We start from the raw sequence: 18,008 nt of genomic DNA on the forward strand, positions 1-18,008 counted from the left end.
ACAGACAGGTCCTCTTAATTGTTTATCCTGGAGTTCTGGGTTTCTAGTTTTATTGTTGTTGTTTTAGTGCATGGTACAATCTTAGCTGGAATGAAACTTGGTTGAATCAAATGCTCCATACACCATTGGGCTTTAAAGAGAGAGAGGGACAGAGAACGAGACAGAGACACAAAGAAGGAGGTAGTGGGAGGGACAGACATATGTGGTTTCTGTCTCTGAGGAGTTTGTAATATGTTTCCAATAGTCGAATAATAGCAGAAGCCCTTTTTTATATAGTAGGTGGATTTCGCTTATTATAAATGAATGTTTTATAAAATATACAACAAGAATTTGCATTGTAAGAATGTGTGTATAATCAGGGACTGTGCTTTTTGAATTTACGTGATACTCAACAATGTAAAGTACAAGTGGATTATCTCTGTTCTTTTAAGCATTTGGTAGTTTATAAACAAATACTTTAAATAAAAAGTATCGATGAAAAATAAGATTTAAAAAATTATACTTTTGACATATAACTGGGTTATATTTTATTGTGATTAACAACACTAAAAATTACTGTTTATGGAGAAACTTCTATGAAATGAAATGTAATTTTTTAATGATTTCACATTTAAATCTTAAAAGCTCTGCGAAATAAGTATTATCACATTTTACAGATGGATAAATAGGTTTAGAATATTACCGTGAATTAGAACCTATCGGAACCAAGATAGTAGTACATCCCTCATTATTTCATAACTAGAAAACGCTAGAACTGGGATTTAAACCCCGTTTTGTTCCCTATTCTATTTATTTTGTGTTTTTCTCAATTTAAAGAAAAAGGAAGTTGAAAAAATTGAATGGACCTCCATCATAATCAACCAGGATGATTGTTAATAATCCACATTTTAGGAAACCTACAAAAATCAAACAAATAGAACGTAATATCTATGATATGCAAAAGTAGGCGTCTAAGTCATTTAAAGTTCAATTAAAATAGTAGTCATCACTGTTTTAGCATCATTAGGATTTATGGATAAGTTGAAGATTTTGATTTACATTTTTATTGGTTGTTATAAATCATCTTTCATCACCGAAAAATGAATTCAGTTCTTGCTCAAAACAAAAATGTGCTATGAAAAAAGTGTATGATAATCCTGAGAATTAATAGCAAAATTAGGTTTTTATTAAATTTTATGACTTTTAGAACCTTATTTTAGTTTAATAAGGTGGTACCAGAATACTCAGTAAAATGATGAACAGTTGTTCGGAATAATAATTGTGATGTATTTCAAGGTCATTCCAAGAGACCAGTTTGAATACATTTGTATTCCTCAAGTTTGGGAAAAATATGTGGCTTAAATAAAATATTTCTTATCTATTTTCTTTTTTTCTACTTTATCACATAAACAACTGAATTAATAAAAATTACATATAAAATTAGGCCAGGAATGTGTGTGTGTATACATATGTATTATACACACAAACATTTGTATACACACACATATATAAACAAAGTTGACCTAATATATATGTGTGTGTGTGTATGTATATATATATATATTTAAAATTTTATAATAATTACTAAGTTATATATATCTTTTAAAAGCAAGCAATCCATGTACTAAAACATGCTATTACATTTTTAAGAGGTTAGAAAAGGTCAGTAAGGTCAATATTTATTTCAGAAGCAGGAACGAGGAAGTTCTGGATTTGTCCTGAATTTGTCATTGCTGATAAAATGTTGTACACATTTCTTAAATTTTTCTCCATGGTTTCTATATTTGGAAATTAAGGAAATTAAATGAATGATATAAGGTAACTTCCAGTTTTTTATGTTTGCTTTGTAAAGCAGATAAATTTGTCATTAATTTTTTATTGGACTCATTTTTTTCTTACCGATTTGTTGTAGCATCCTTATATTAACCCTTTGTCATATATTGAAAACATTTCCTTATGTAATAACTTTGTAAGAAATATCTTTTACTGTCCATATTATGGTTTTTGACCTTGGTTTTCAGACTTTGAATAGTCTTATTCACTGCAGGATTTTTTTAAAAGTGTTTAATGATGTTTCAGCATCTTATGTAATTTTTCACATAAATATTGAATCCATTTGAGATGTATATTTGAGTAAATTCTGGAGCACAGAAATATACACAGATAGGAAATATCATATGTCCTTAAATCTTTGTTTCTACTCTGCCTTTCCCTTATTAATGTTTTTCTATAGTTTTCTGCCAGTCCTATGTAATTTTAATTATTTTAGCTTTAAATACCACACAAATCTTCCTTCATTATATTTCTACTTAATTATACTTAACCATTAATGAGATAGTTGTATTTTTATAATCTTTAAATTTTGGCAAATTAAAAAAAATACTACTTGCATTTTGGTTGTAATTACATTAAATTTTATTGGGGATTTTAGGAGGAAATTCTCAACACTATAGATTTTTTTCTATTGAACATACTATATCTCCTCATTTATATATATTCTTTCATGTTCTTTGGTAAAATTTTATTCTTTTCTCATGTAAGTCTTGCATATTTCTTGTTAAATTTATTCCCCTAGGCCTTACATAATTCTTGTTTTTATGGTTATTGCAAATAGGATTTTTATAGCCAATGATTATTTTTTGATTCTTGGCCAAAAGAACAAATGCCATATATCCATCTAAAATGAGTGTCTTTTAACTTTACAGCTCAAAATTGCCATTTTAATTTATGCATAAGGGTGCCTTGCTATCCCTAATATATTTGAAATGTATATATAGAAACATGCATGCTTTTACAGCTATTATATTCCTAATCCATTTAAACATTTAAGGCATATTGTTTTATTTTAATTTCAGTCTTCAGTTTTATAGGATTTATTTACTTCGTCCCATAGGACCAGCATGAGTTACCACTGAAGGAAAATAGCCTTAAAGATTCCTTCTATTTCTTTAACCTTATTGAATAAAATTTAGACTTAAAGTGATAGTCTCTGATTAATATATTTCATTTTTATCTTGCACATTATGAACCTTATGAAGTTAAGAAAACTTTTTGGGTTTAGCAAGTCATGTCATCATCATGTGCTCCATCTAAACTCTAGTAGCCATTACTTGAGGTATCAATAATTAGTTTAATTGCAGATAGTTGAAGAGGGCTATTTCACGTTGAGAACAGTTACAGCCGGAGAATAAAACAGTGTAACTGACACATTGTGTGTGAGTGTTGCCTCAAGTACCTGTTTCAGAATGAAGACTTGGCTAGATTCAATACTCAATCCAATCATGACTTTTATCCAGGGACTTGCTCACTAAAAGATTGAGAACCATAAAAACTCTTCCATTACAATAGTCTTAAATTCATAATTGATTTGGTCATTTCAAATATATTAACTTGTTAATCTCATTTACTGGACAGTTTGAATTATCATTTTGATCCCTTCTTCTAAGAATGGTATGGTTGTCCATAAAACTTGAGAATTCTAGAAAATACATCAATACATGTCACAAAAGTTTAGAGAAAATATGCCTTATATATTTTAGGAGATTTAGTGACTTTTGACTTAAGTTGTAACTTTTGTGTTGGTTAAGTCAGATGTGCCTTTAAGAGAAAAGCCAAAAGCTCAGAATTTGTAGGAAAAGAGACTTTCTATAAACTAGCCCAGAATTGTCAATAGAATATAGTATTTGGCTGTCACATGCATAGATACACACATACACATGTACATGTATAAAACTGAGTATAAAATGGTTGTGTTTTTTCCCCCTTGTTTAAGTAAGAGTTTATCATCCTCAGGTTGAATTATTTAATTTCGATAAACTTAAATTAGATACATGAGAGAGATATAATGTGAAATAACAATGCCACATATATCAGCTTCAAAAGAATGTACATCCTCGAACAGGAAATTGTGTTTCCTGTAATTCAATATAGGCTAGCTATAAGAAAGCTAGAATTCTATGCAATTTTGCATGCATTTGCCAAATTACATTTTTACATGCAAAATGAAATGTCTATATTAGATGAATGTTTCATATTAAGTTATTGATACACTGCACTTCAATGAATTCAGATTTCTGATTGACATATCAAGAGAGTCTTGATATTTTGAAAACGATGTCTATCTAGGTTCTGTATGTTTTCATAAAACGCAAATACGGTCAGTCCGAAGTAGAATACTAACTGCAGCACAATGAAAGGGAATTTGATTCTGAATGATCTATAGACTTATTTGCCTTTCTAAAAGTAATTATAAAATTTTATTTTCATAGATACACTGTAGACTATTTATATTTTTAAATTGGATTTTAATGAGACATGCTTTTGATGGTTGTGTTCATCTCTATTCAGATAGTGTTGATAAAAAATTATTGATGTTTTAGAGCAGGAGTAAAATATGGCTGAGAGCCTGTTTTTATAAATAAATTTTTATTGGTTACATATCATTCATATCTACTTTTGCACTATAAAAGTAGTGTTGAGTAGTTAGAACTACACTATATGACCTGCCACGTCCAAAATATTTACTGTAGTGAAATTATAGAAAAAAAGTCTTCTGACCTTTGCTTTAGGACAATAAGTATGGCATGAAATGTAAATATTCTTTACATTAACCTACAGAAGTCATAGCATATGAAATTTCATAGTAATACTTGGTTCTCTTGCTTATATATCTATTAGGGCTTTACTTAAATGAGAGATGGTTCAAATTAAGTAAAAATGTGTTGAAATGTGATTTCTTAGAAAAATATATTCTTATTAAAGTTATGCAATGCATAAAAAGTAAAACATATTTTTATTTAAAATTGGAAGAGTTATAGAAAATAATGTGAGGCTCTATGTATCATATCAATTATTTTTAGGTTTGCTCTTCAACTATCATAGTTTTTTTTTAAAGTGATAGTAACTTATGTTCAGCATGCTTTGTAGTAAATTATGAAGTTTTATGACCTACTAACAAATGAATGCTTTTGAAAAGGTTAATGTTTTGATTAATAGAAGAATGAGAATCAAGAAAATATTTTCTATTCTTGATTCTTAAAAGTTTTGTACTACTGAAGAAATAGTGCCATAGCCCATTAGACTGTGCTTCATGAGGTCATGACCATGTCTCTTTTTTTAACTATTCCAGCGGAAGCCAGGTCTAGCTCTAAAAGGGTCTGACTCATGAAAGTTACATAATAACTAAATTAAACTAATGATGGAATAATTTATAATTCCTTTTGTTAGTGTTTCTTGCTCCCAAGAAGTTGTAGCAGAATAAAATTATAGTTTTGTTCAGAAGTTTTTATACTACTTGTAGTCAACCTACAATTTTTATTCAGGGGTATTTCAGTTGATTTTCAGAATTTGCTCCGTGAGTCCTCATAGAAGACTCATCACAGCAGTCCTGCAGTTATGTAAGGGTCTGCAGATTGGGAGAGGTAACAGTGGAATACACAGAACTGTTCAATGAATGCTCCCCATCTTGACAGTTCTTATTCCTTTCTGAAGTCTGCACACTGAAATGATGGCTAGGATTAAACACTAAACCAAAGAGGAGAGCTGAACAGGAGCACCAGATTGTACATAGAATAAGGTGTGATCGTTGCGATTTGACAGCCAATGCACATGCCATACTGTTTCAAGTGTAAGATGAGTAGGAAAGTTAACAGTGAACTAATTTAGTCTACCAGATAAATAAAGCTGAGGTTTAAATTCAATCCTTGTACATCTTTATTGACATTGAATGTCTTTGAAACAGATTGAAATGTATTTAATGAACAGAATAAAACACAATCTTTTATTGGTTGATTAGAACTAAATACCTTTGGTTGTTAATTCTTCAACTGGTAGAAATGCAGTTTTCTTAAAACTGATAAAGGCAAGTTTGCTTATGAGAATGTGTAGGGTGTACATTTTTTTCTTCAATATTTTTATAAACACTAATAACTTTACATAGTGGTTGAAGATCTGGACCATGGCATATTGGCTCTTCTACTTATTAGCTGTGTAATGTCACCCAGATTACTTAATTAAATCATCTCTTTTCTCATCTATTGAATAGGAATAATAATATCATCAGGCTCAAAAGATTATTCTAAAAAATTAAATGGCTTACTTTACACACAAGGCTTAGTATAATTCTTCACACATAATAAAGCTCAATAAATAATATCCATTAACAACATTATATACACACACAGAAATTTAATTTTGTATGATGACACAAGACCCCTGAGACATTCATGACTTCAGTTTTTGCAGAATGGACACCAGATCAAAGGTAATGAGATCCTGAAGAGCACATGGCCATGCAGAGGTCAAAGAAGCTGTGTGTTAGAACATGTGATGGAGAGGAATCCTGCGGCACTAGGCTAGGATTCAGGAGAGCTCAATTCTAAATCTTGATTCGTCTTCCCCACTAGAATGTGATCTCAGGTAATGTTTTTCTGGACAGTAGTTCTGAGTTTGTGAAAGGAGGAAGGATTGGGTTAATATATTCTTCCCAGTTCTGAAATTTTGAAAATCTTTGAGTCATAAAAAAAAAAAGGAGCAGATATTTTTATTTTTAAATTGTTAAATTTGAAACAAACTTGGAAAGAAAGAGGAAAAAAAAAAGACAGCATTGCTTATTAGGCCAGAAAAAGAGCTGACAAACAGTAGTTGTGTTGTTTATCAGAAAGCGTTCTTCTTTCCAACTGAATGTTTCGCAATTGTTTTGCAGAATAAGCACTTTGCTAATTTTGTAGAGCTTTGGGGGGGGCATCGTCCTCCCAAGGTGTCTGTCTGCAGGAATAGGCTGTGAAGTTAATAGATGCTAATATTTATATATGCTAATATCTGTTCATATTTCTGAGAAGAATTTTACTGAGAACCTAAAATGGCAAAGGAAAACACCACCTCTCTGTGTTCTTTACAGGAGATTTCTTTCTGACTCAGTTGTGTCTAATCTTAAGCATATGATAGAACACGTTGGGGACTGTTAAATGTACATGAAGCTAACAAGAGCTTTATTTTCAAAAGATGAAGGTCTAAAGTGCATCTGTGGAAAATGATACCCTCCTTACTGGGCATAGCTTTGGATTTCACTTCAGGAAATGCAGATGCCCTACAATATGGCTTTATAGCCTCCGTTTGCCCTCTAGGATAGAGAAAAATAAAATAAGCTAAAACAGATTATTAACCCTAGAAAGGCAACTCAGTCTTCTCTGATGCATTTGGAAGAAAAATAGTAAAATAAAATACAAATGTTCGGAAGCACAGCCCTTCCTACCTTTAAAGCCCTTCCTACCTTTAAAGTTTGATTTACCTGCTTTGCCAAAACAGAAATCTGTCTCTGACATCACAAGTTGCTCTTTTCTCAACCACCATAGTTTGGTTTAGATTTGATCTTTCAATTTGCATTATGACCAACCATTTTTTGAACTTTATTCTGTGCTACCCAGACTATTTCTAGTTTGAATATAGATCAAACAGTGATTATTCCAGTACTAACATTTTTACTACATTCGAAGATTTTAAAGATATTTAATATATTTAAGATATTTAATGTAATTTACCTCATTTCAGAGTGTTTATATTCTTTCTCTCTCCCCATGCTTTCTCTCTCTTTTTCAAAAATAAAATTCAGACATGTTAGGTGACTTATTAATACTTGGACATACGGTCAACTAAATAGTAGACTTTGAACTAGAATCTTGATTTTATAGGCTAAAATTCAGTGTTGTACTTACTAATTCAGGAAGCAGGCTAGCGGATGTGTAATCAAGGAAAAGATTTTTTAAGGTACTAAGAAAGAGTGATGGAGTTTTTGGTGACTGTGGATAAGGTATTTGGAATAGACACCAAATACATTCCTTTAAAGAGTTGATAAACCCAGTAGTTAATCCAAAAGAAGCAGCTTGGATTTGCTAAGCATCACTTCATTTTAATGCCTTAGGTAATCTCAGGAAACCATCAAACCAATGGTCCTCCAGCTTTTCTTTCCCCAGGACTTTGTCTAGGTTTGAAGGATTGGCACATTTAATCAAGCATCATAAATCATAGATGTTCCTAGTAACAGCTAACAAAGTCGACCTCCTGCAGATAAATCCCCCAAATAAGTAAATATGATTTGTTATATCTGTTTTCTGAGATGGTGTGTTATAGCAGCTATTGACTATTTGGCAAGCATTATTGATCTTTGCAGTCTAATGTAGTTAGCTGTGATGAGGAGTTCGGCCACGCTCCTTTTTTATTCATTTCACAAAGGAAAATATGCTTTATTCACGGTCCTAGAGCCTATACCAAAATGACAGAGCCTCTCCCCATCATTAGCCAGAGTGCCAAGTCTTATAGGATGTATGTATTCTTGTGAACTGATTTCAAAATGTGTGGTCTGGACACAAACTACATTAACATCTCATACACATGTGGACCTAGGCAAGTTACTTAATTTCTGAGCCTCTGTTTTCTCTTCTGTACAATGAAGTAAATCTCTCCCCAGATTTGATCGAAGATTAAATATGATAATTTAATTTTTAAGGTACTTCCTGTGAAGAGAAAGTATTCATTGAAATTCAGCTTTGATACATATGAATGTTGCTATCACGTTATTTCAGAAGGGACACTATTCTCAAAGTAGTTACGGGAAAAAAAGATGAAATAGTGGACAGCTGGTAAAAGAATATCGAGAATTTGAAGAGAAAGCATCCTTGCACTTTGTAACTACAGTTTCATGAACATTTGTTCTTCGATAAATTAAAGCACTGGCCCCTAACCTTTCTGACATTGAAGACCAGTGCTCCTATGAGAATCTAATGCCTGATGATCTGAGTTAGAGCTGAGGCAGTGATGCTAGTGCTGGGGAGTGGCTGAAAATACAGATGAAACTTCCCTCACTCACCTGCCACTCACCTCCTGCTGTGTGGCCCCCTAACAGGCCACAGACTGGTACTGGTCTGCAGCCCAGAGTTTGGGAACCCCTGAATGTGCAAATAAAAATTAGCGAATCAAAAAGGCATCTTACAGGTCACTAAGTCCAAATCCTTTTATTTTGTAATGAAAGTCTTGAGTATCAGGTAAGTGTTCAAGGTTATTGGAAACAACATCGTAACACTCTGACATCTAGCTTTTATAAGACGTTTGTCCCTGCGTACTACTAGAGGAAGCACAGAAGTGCTTTCTAATTGTACAGCTTACATAATCTCATGGCCAGATGGGAAGTGTGGTTATATATTTAGAAGTTGCTGTGAATTTTTCCCTCTTACCTTTAATGCCCTCATATTTCACTCGATGGTAAATTATCCTAAAAACAAGTAGCTATGGCCCATTTTATGCTCACTCTTAATGCAAAATCTAGTAGCAACATTGGCTAAAGAGGGAAAACCAACATTGGAAAAGAAAACTATAAAAAGAAGATATGGTCATTCCACCTAAAAAAATCAAATGTTTTCCATTCTACCAGACTTAGCTTTGCTTGTTGGAAAGAGTTCTTAGACTTTTTCTATCATGAAATTTGTAGATTTAAAAAACGAACTACAGAATGACCTGCAGATTTCATTTTTCTTCACCTTTGTTCACTTTAAATCATTTTTTTGTTTGTTTTCTTAAATTTAGATATTGTTTATTTTAGTTTCCTGTAAAAATGTCACTGGCATTTTTCTGAATTTAGTCCTGTTCTTTTAATATGCATTTTCTTTAGTTTCCTGTATGTTTCATTTAATTAATGCCTTGATCTTTGAAGAAACATATAACAAGATTCTTTAGTGAACTTCTTTAACATGAAAATATTTCATCTTTATGTTGAAATTTGATGAAAACTAGAGTTTCAACATCAGGTTTCACTGATTTTCCCCTTTATCAGCATAGATGATGACCTTTTTTGGTAGATGATTCTCAGAAGGGCATGTACCTCCATAAATCTTCCTGCATAAATTCATGGGTATGTTTCTGGAGATTCTGATTCTGTTCAAACAAGGAGCAAAGCCTGAGTGTAGGCCAAATATAATCAATGTATTTCCAAACAAAGAGTTTTGGATTGCACGATAATTGAAATGAGCATCTGGTGAGGGCACTCTGTGGTCCTTATGTGTGCATGGGTCAATTTCTAGTCTCTCTTCAAAGTGTTATCAGTTCCTCTGTGGCTCATGGTCTCCAGAAGGGAATCTCTCACTTGCCTATTAATGTCTTTTTTAGTATGTGCTAAAGGGCAGAGCAATTTTCAAAATAGTAACATCCAAACTTAACCTTTCTTTATAGACTCCAAGATGGTGGTCGGAACGTGTTCATTGCTACCTCATAAATTCCTCCCTGAAGCTGCCTCCTGTTCTTTGTTAACATAAAACTCAACGATAGTTGTTCTTAGGTTGATGCCTCAGAAACTGCTGCTACTGCTTTCCACAGAAATTTGTTTTCAAGAGTTAGTAAATTTCACTTTAAACTGAAGTATGTTATTTAAGTTTAGGTCAATCACTTGTATTATCGGTATGAGTGAAGAATTATGATTTAGTTTATAAGTTGTAGTTTGTAATATGTCTTCTATTTTTTACATTTGAAGATAATGTGCATGTTTTAAAATGCCTTCTCAAAATACCCAGTGACTTTATCAGGTTCTCTCTCTCTCACTCTCTCTGTCTTTCTCTCTCTTTTTTTTTAATTACCCTGCTATGAGTCAGGACATCTCTCTGTTGTTCATATTTACAAGCTTTTAGAAATCATTTGCTTCTGTGTGTTGCAGTGTTTATGAGTGTTGTGCTCTCAATAATCAAGAACAATTTTACAGCTATAGCTATGCCACCCTGAACAAGCCTGATCCTGTCTGATCTCGGAAGCTAAGCAGGATCGGGCCTGCTTAGTACTTGGATGGGAGACCACCTAGGAAGACAAAGTGCTGTAGGCAAAGAAAATAAAATAAAAAAATAAGGGATTGTAAGCTGTCAAGGTCCTGGCAATCTGTGAAGTCAACCAATGGTTGCCTCACCTAAAATAAATAAATAAATAAGAATGCTTTTACAGTCATAATCACCTATAAGAAACTGCTTTATAGAGGAGTCATAAATAATGATAGATGTGTTTTCAGTTTTCACAATCGAATGTACTTTTTACTATAAACTATTCCAAAAGTCAGGGAAACCTGGAGGATTTTAATTGACCATTAAAAACATTAGAATTTAATTACAACTACTTGTTTTTTAGTTAAGTTATGGCAACGGGGGGTGGTAATGTTCACACCTGCAGATGTCTGCGTGATGCCCTCTTTTTGGACATGGATTAAAACTTGGTCTTTGTTTTCCTTCTAACTTATTATTTAGGTCATTGGACTTCTAGGACAGGAACTGCTATTTTCAAAAGGATTCTTTTTATTCATTCTTTTTATCTTATATGAAATATTGAGACAATAACAAGCTTTTCCCACGTGGCACAGAAAGGTTGGCTAAAGTCGATTTCTTTAAATTCGCCGCAGGGGTCTCTCATGAACAGATGTCCGGTTTTGTCACCTAGTTGTTTCAGTTGTGCGTCCTTCCTTCTCACCAGAATTTAGGTGGGATATGTTCATTAGACTCGGCCCCTTAAATAGACCCTTGCGGCTTTAAGGCATGATTCTGCGACTTCCGATCACTCATTTTGGGCAGCCTGAGTATAGAGAGTGACACATTCGCTGGGTCGTTATAGTTACCACAATATTATACTGGGTTTCTGAGGAGGGGGTCTACATTAACATTCCCTCCAAATTTTCTTCCAGACCGCAATGAAGATGAGTAGCACATATGTAAAAATGTGGATGTGTACCTATGTATTACCCCAGCTGACTTCACTCAGAGTCACTGGGGAGAACAGTAGGTATCCATCATGCTTATAAATCAAGATGGAAGTTAACCCTTCTAAATCTAACTCACATTCTTTTTGTAGTGACCTCACCTTTTGTCTGTTGCATAAATTTATGGTCAGAGAGAAAATCAAATCTAAATTCATCCCAGCCCTGAAAATCCAGTATTATCAGACTAGATAATCCTATCAGACTAGATATATCCTACCCATCTTTTATGTTGCCTTTAGCAGGTATGACCATATTACTTTTGCCAGAATAATGTGAGGTCTTTTCTCATGGTCAGGAATCTAAGCCCAGGAGAGCTGTAAGAGGGAGGCTTTTATTCCTCTCAAGGGCACCGAAATAATAACCACATATACTTGATAGTATTCGTTTTATCCCAATTCAACCTCCATCACAGCTGTCTCTGTGAAAGGTTTATGCACAAACGTTGAATTAATCTTGCATACAGTGTTCTTAATCATGCCAGTTTATGTCCTTTTAATTCATGTATTCATACCATAGGAACTGCCTGAATTGAAATTCAGCCACATTGCCAAATAGGGCCTAGCAAAGTTTCTGAAAAATCGATACTGCTTTATAGACATAAAAAAGATACGAGATGGTTACGGAGATGAGGTGAAATGCTCTCTTAAGTATGAATTGTTTATAGAAACAAAAGTAGAGACATCTCAAGGAGTAGGAACTAATAGATGTGAGTGACAATGTTTTTCAGTTCTTTAAGTCAACTTCATTTCTGTCATTGTCTTTGTTACCTGGACTGTTGATAATAGTCGATTGTGCCTTTTTGTTTTGATTATTTGAACATTGATTGAGCAAACCAATATTTGGACAAAGTAAATTTGCAATTTCTCACTAAGACTATTATTTAGTGAAACCTGTTGGACAGTGGCACTCAACAAGAATAAAACCCTTTTATTGAAATCTTCCTTAAAGAAAAGAATCAGGTCTTCCTTTTGCAAACTGTGCATCACATATACCAGAAGTGTGTGGTGTAGCAGAAATAACACTGCTCTTGGAGTTATAAAATAGCTGAGTTCCAATTTGGTCCCTTACTAATAATGTATTTTTGGGGGCATTTCATTTTTTTTCTTATCTTTACCTTTTTCTTTCATAATCTAGACATGGAAGTGATTATCTCTGGTTGCTGTGACGAAATCATAGGTGTCCTTTACAGAAACCATGGTACCTAGAATTCTGAGTTCAGAAGAGTTTAGAAGTCAGGCAGACGCTTGCCAACTGTGAAACCAAGGCTGATTCACATAGTTTTCTCATCTGCAAAGCAGGGATAATAATAATATCTAACTCATGAGGTCATTGTGAAGATTAAATGAAATAATCTATATAAAGCCCTTAGTACTAACACTCCATAAATATTAGGCTATATTAAATATTAATCTATATTAAACTATAAATACTAGCTAAATTCTTGAGCAATATATATTGCAAAGGAGTTAAGATTAGTCAACATTAATAAAATGTATTTATCTTATTTAAGTCCTATTATATGCAGGTTATGCTAGTGTACATTATGTTGCAGATGAGGAAAGAGAGTGAGAGAGAATGGTCAGTACACATGACCACTCCACTGGTAGATGCTCGGTTGAAAGCTCAAACATCTTGCCAGCCACATTCCAAAGTCAGCGCTCATTTTCTAAAGCAGAATCCTCTTGACAAACCTCCACGCAGTAGCAGGCAGAAAAGCTACCAAGGAACTGGCCGAACATTTGCGTGCCCAGTTCGTCATACCACTGACTTCCTCACACGCCTTCCTAGTGCAGCGTGCTCCTTGTTCCTTTTTTTTTTTTTTTCTACCTAAGTCACCATGTGTGTTTTTGATACCTGTTGATTATTCCGTCAACTGAAACCGAACATGTTTTCTTCCATGTAGAATGAATATGTTTTTGGTTTCTCGTGAGGCTACTTGAGAATTATGTTTTTAGCATATTGGAAATAATCTTAAAGAGTTCCAGCCGCAGAGTAGAAATTCATGGGTTTTTTTTTTATGTTTGTTTCTAACAGAAGAAAAGCAAATTCCTTTATCAGCTCTTCTGCATGTGCTTCTAACCTTTAGTTCTAAGAAGCTTAGTTAATACATTTGCATGGTAATTAAAAGTCAGTAACGTTTAAAGGAACTTAAATCTAGTGTGGAATTAATGGGATATGTGAAGCATACCAGAACTTAAATATTTTGTTTAGCTAATTAAAGTGTTTAGGAAATAATAAAAACAGAAAATCTCTAGTAAAATCGAGTTTCTCACAGCTATACTTGTACATAATATACTCATTCATTTTCCAAATTAAAAAGATCTGTTTTGCAAATTGTCTCCTGGGTAAATGGAACATATTTTCCATTAGAAGACTCATATTGCTGAAAATAAAATTCTTTTCTTTTTTCGTTTATTTTTTTGCATTTTAATTTTCTTGCCATTTACATTTAGTCAAATGTTAAATACAGGTTAAGAAAAATCTTGAAGATTTTAATGTGGAAAAGATTAAAGGGGTATTATTAATAAAAAAAAAATGATATTACTCAAAGAAGGTTTTGACTTTAGAGACTGAGATTATTTTGCCTAACATGGTTCTTTTTAAAACCTATCTAAGCTATATTTCAAGTGAACTTAGCAATTGAAATGAACTGATCTAAATGGGTAGAGTAACATGGCATATGACAGCATCGACAAATATAGATCAATACTGTGATGGTTAATTTTATGTATAAACTTGATCCCAATACAGGTATTCCTTACTGAGCGCTTGATCTGATAAGGCCTTGTGTTAACATTTTCTTATTTAAAGGTCATTAGCAGTTCTGAGAGTAAGATATGTTTAATGTCAAAAAAAAAAAAAAAAAAGCCTAGAGATTAGAAAGAGTAAGCAATCTCTTAAACTCACACATGTCATAAATGAAGACGACTAGTTTAACTTAAAATTCAAGCTAAGGTTTGAGATGATGAGTATGGAGTGGCAGGTGGGCATTTATTTGGACAGAAGAATCTAGGAGGCCCCAGAGCACTACAGAGTTTTTGAAAAGGCCATAATCTTACATAATTCTGCATAATTCTACATGACTGTGGATCCACTCTACATAAGTTTTCTAATGAGTACACATCATTTTGCATGCACACTGAGACCATTTTCAGGTAGTCTACCTTATAAGAATGACTCTATTAAATATATATTATATATGTTTATATTACATATACTTAATGATAGAAAGCAAGAGAATTTACTTTCTCATTCTTGTTTTCATTCATTCCTTTATTCAACAGATACTCTTTAAACATTGGCTCTAGGGCAGATACTCTTCTACATGTTTTATACTTACGAGATAAGATGAACTGGGCAGACCAGATCTTTATCTTCTGATGCCTCTTCTAGTACAGGAGACAAATGATAAAGAAATCAACATACAGATAAGAATATTATCCATTACTCTGTAGGAAATAGACCGGTGGATGATGAAAGAGTGAAGTAAGAGTTGAAGGGACTGTTTTAGAACAAGTGGTTGGCTTTCCAAGAGGTTGCATTTAAGCTCACTGTGAAGGATGAGAGGAAGCCACCTTTGGGAAGAGTTGGGGGAAGAGTATTCAAAACTCTAGTTAGATAATGAGCAGACTCATCCGCAGCTGTTTAAGCAAAAGTGTCAGGTGAGGAGCACATCACTGTGCTCTCTGAACCTGTAATTTTGAAGTTCTGGAACAAAATCACACTGGGCTGATATTTTTGACATGGAAAGAGTATATGAAAAGCCATTTGCTTTCTTACTTCAAATGAAATGTAGCCTAAAATGTCTGACATTGGAAATGAATTTGATTGAAAAAGCAATCAAATGATGAAGATGCCAAATTTTAGTACAGCAGTCCCTCCTTACCCATAGTACGTTTCAAGACCCCCAAAGGGTGCCTGAGACCGCGCATAGTACAGAACTCTATACTGTATTTTCTCCTATACGTAGTTCTACTTTTTAGCTTCTCTTTGGCATATCCAAATTGCCAGTATCACTACTCTTGTACTTTGCTACCATTATTAAGCAAAATAAGGGTTATTTGGACACAAGCACTAGGATACCTCCACAGTCAATTTGATAACCTAGACAGCTACTGATAATGGTCAGGGAGTGTATACAGACAGTGCCAATACGCTGGACAAAGGGATGAGTCAGGTCGCAGACAGGGTGAAGGGGGACAGCATGAGATTTCATCCCACTATTCAGAATAGCACACAGTTTAAATCTTATTGTTTATTTCTAGGATTTTTCATTTAAATTTTTCAAACTCCTGTTGACCACTGGTAAGTGAAATTATGAAAAGCCGTTTCAGTCAGCTCTAGCTTTATTGTAGTTAGCATTTTAGTGTGTGTAATTTTTTTGGTTGTAATTTCTTTCTATTGGTGGTCAGTTTTAGTTGAGATGTATGGATATGTGTTAGAGATGAGAGTAGTAGAGATTTACCTAAACTCTAGTATGTTACTATAAAATCCTGTTTGAAGTTTTATTTATTCGGTTTGGTGATGTTCATCATCAACTTTTTAAAATAAGTAATGTATAATAAATATACTACAAATAGTATTTAGGTATAGTTTTTATTCTAGAATATTATTATTTTGCATTCATTGACTATGATTCTTTTGCTTTTATTTTCAATTGAAGTAATGAGTAAGTTTTGTTTTGTCTTGTTTTAATTAGTAACTTAGTAAGAATAGCTTATGTGACATATAATTGGATGGTGGAAAATTATAAATTTTTAAAATTTGTATACTCCATATTTTTTTAAGTTTTTCCCAAAAGACTGTATTATCCAGCCTGAAAAGGATGTTCTTTTGGGTATAAAATAAAATAGTCATACAGCTTATATTAGAAAGCAGCAAGATTTTCTAGGTGTGTGGATCTGTCTTTTTAACTTCCCCATCTCTTCCTCTTTGGTTGTGATGTAGAACAGCACAGTCACCTCTGCCGTCAGACTAAACCTGTTCACCAGCCACACCTCTCTAATGATGCATGTAGCACCTACATGAGGCTGCTACTATCTCAATTACTGTGCACAAGCCCTTTCGTTTCACTATGAAAGTAACTATGGTGGGGCAAAATATCTGCATGAACAACTCACTGTCTGAATCCTTTCTGCCATAATCTGTTTATCATTATCGTGCCTATTGTAGTATATAGAAAAGGTATAGTTCTGAACCTATAACAATTACAGATATACCCTTAAAAGTCCAAAAATGGCCATTAGAAGGTGCAAACACTCAGGGGTATTCAAATCATTGTGAAAAAGTAAGTTTTTCTCCTCCTTGCCCCTTTTCCATAATGACTTTTTACTTTTTTTGGTCTCTGTGTGAATGAAGTGTACGTGCCAGACACAATGTTAGATTATTTGGATACACTAGTAGATACTCAAGTAAAGGAACCCAGCCATTATCCTCAAGGCTGTAAATACTAGGTAGTAAAATAAAATTTTGTAAAGAGTTTAGTGAGAGGACTTCATTTTTTTTTTAATTATGTTATAAAAGAATTTTCTGAGACAGTAAAAGGTAAGCTGAGTCTTAAAGAGCAATCGTAAATTTATTTTATAGAAAAATGCTGGTTATTATTGAAGAGAAGATTAAAGGGGATGAAACTAGCAGCGGAGAGGCCTCTAGGAAGTAATGCGAGCGGTTAGGCAGAGAAGCGGAAGGCCCGCCTTCCCACAGTGATGGTGGAGTGTGGAGGAGGCGGCCTAGTCATCCAGCAGAGTTAAGCAGGTTGTGTGAGGCCAGTGTTTGCTCTGATTGCTCAGTTTACAGACCATTCTGGTGTGATATCTTGTATAACAGTGGGTATAACTCATGGGAGGTGGTGATGTGAAAAGGAGATGAAGTAATATTCAGGAGACCCAGTCAGAAGGGTAGACATGTAAACGAATGATGCGATACGACGCTGTGAATGCAGTAATCAACATGGATACATGTAAGACAGAGCTGATTCCAAGGAAAGGGTGAATAACTCTGAGAATGTCAAAGAAGACTTTTCAGAGAATGCCATACCTGACCTGGTTTTCCTCATGCAATAATAATAATAATAATAATAATAACAACAACAGCAACAATAGCAACAACAACAATAATAATGAGATGAAGACTTTTCAGGTAAAAGCAATAGCATGCGCCCAGTTTGCAGAGTAATAAAATGAAGTGTGATTTAGGACTGTATACATAAATTGATCTTGCTATTACTATACTGTACAAAATGAGAAGGCACGAT

General features: G+C 33.6%; 1 protein-coding gene and 1 pseudogene across 4 annotated transcripts in view; both read left to right on the top strand.

Annotated features, from left to right (window-relative positions):
* GABRB2 (gamma-aminobutyric acid type A receptor subunit beta2) overlaps window positions 1-18,008 on the top strand; it is a 254,555-nt gene that overhangs the window by 63,926 nt on the left and 172,621 nt on the right. The window lies entirely within an intron of this gene.
* LOC118605730 lies at window positions 10,719-10,837 on the top strand (annotated as a pseudogene).

Source organism: Rousettus aegyptiacus, unplaced genomic scaffold, assembly GCF_014176215.1.
Source record: "Rousettus aegyptiacus isolate mRouAeg1 unplaced genomic scaffold, mRouAeg1.p scaffold_m13_p_7, whole genome shotgun sequence".
Classification (NCBI taxonomy): Eukaryota; Metazoa; Chordata; class Mammalia; order Chiroptera; family Pteropodidae; genus Rousettus; species Rousettus aegyptiacus.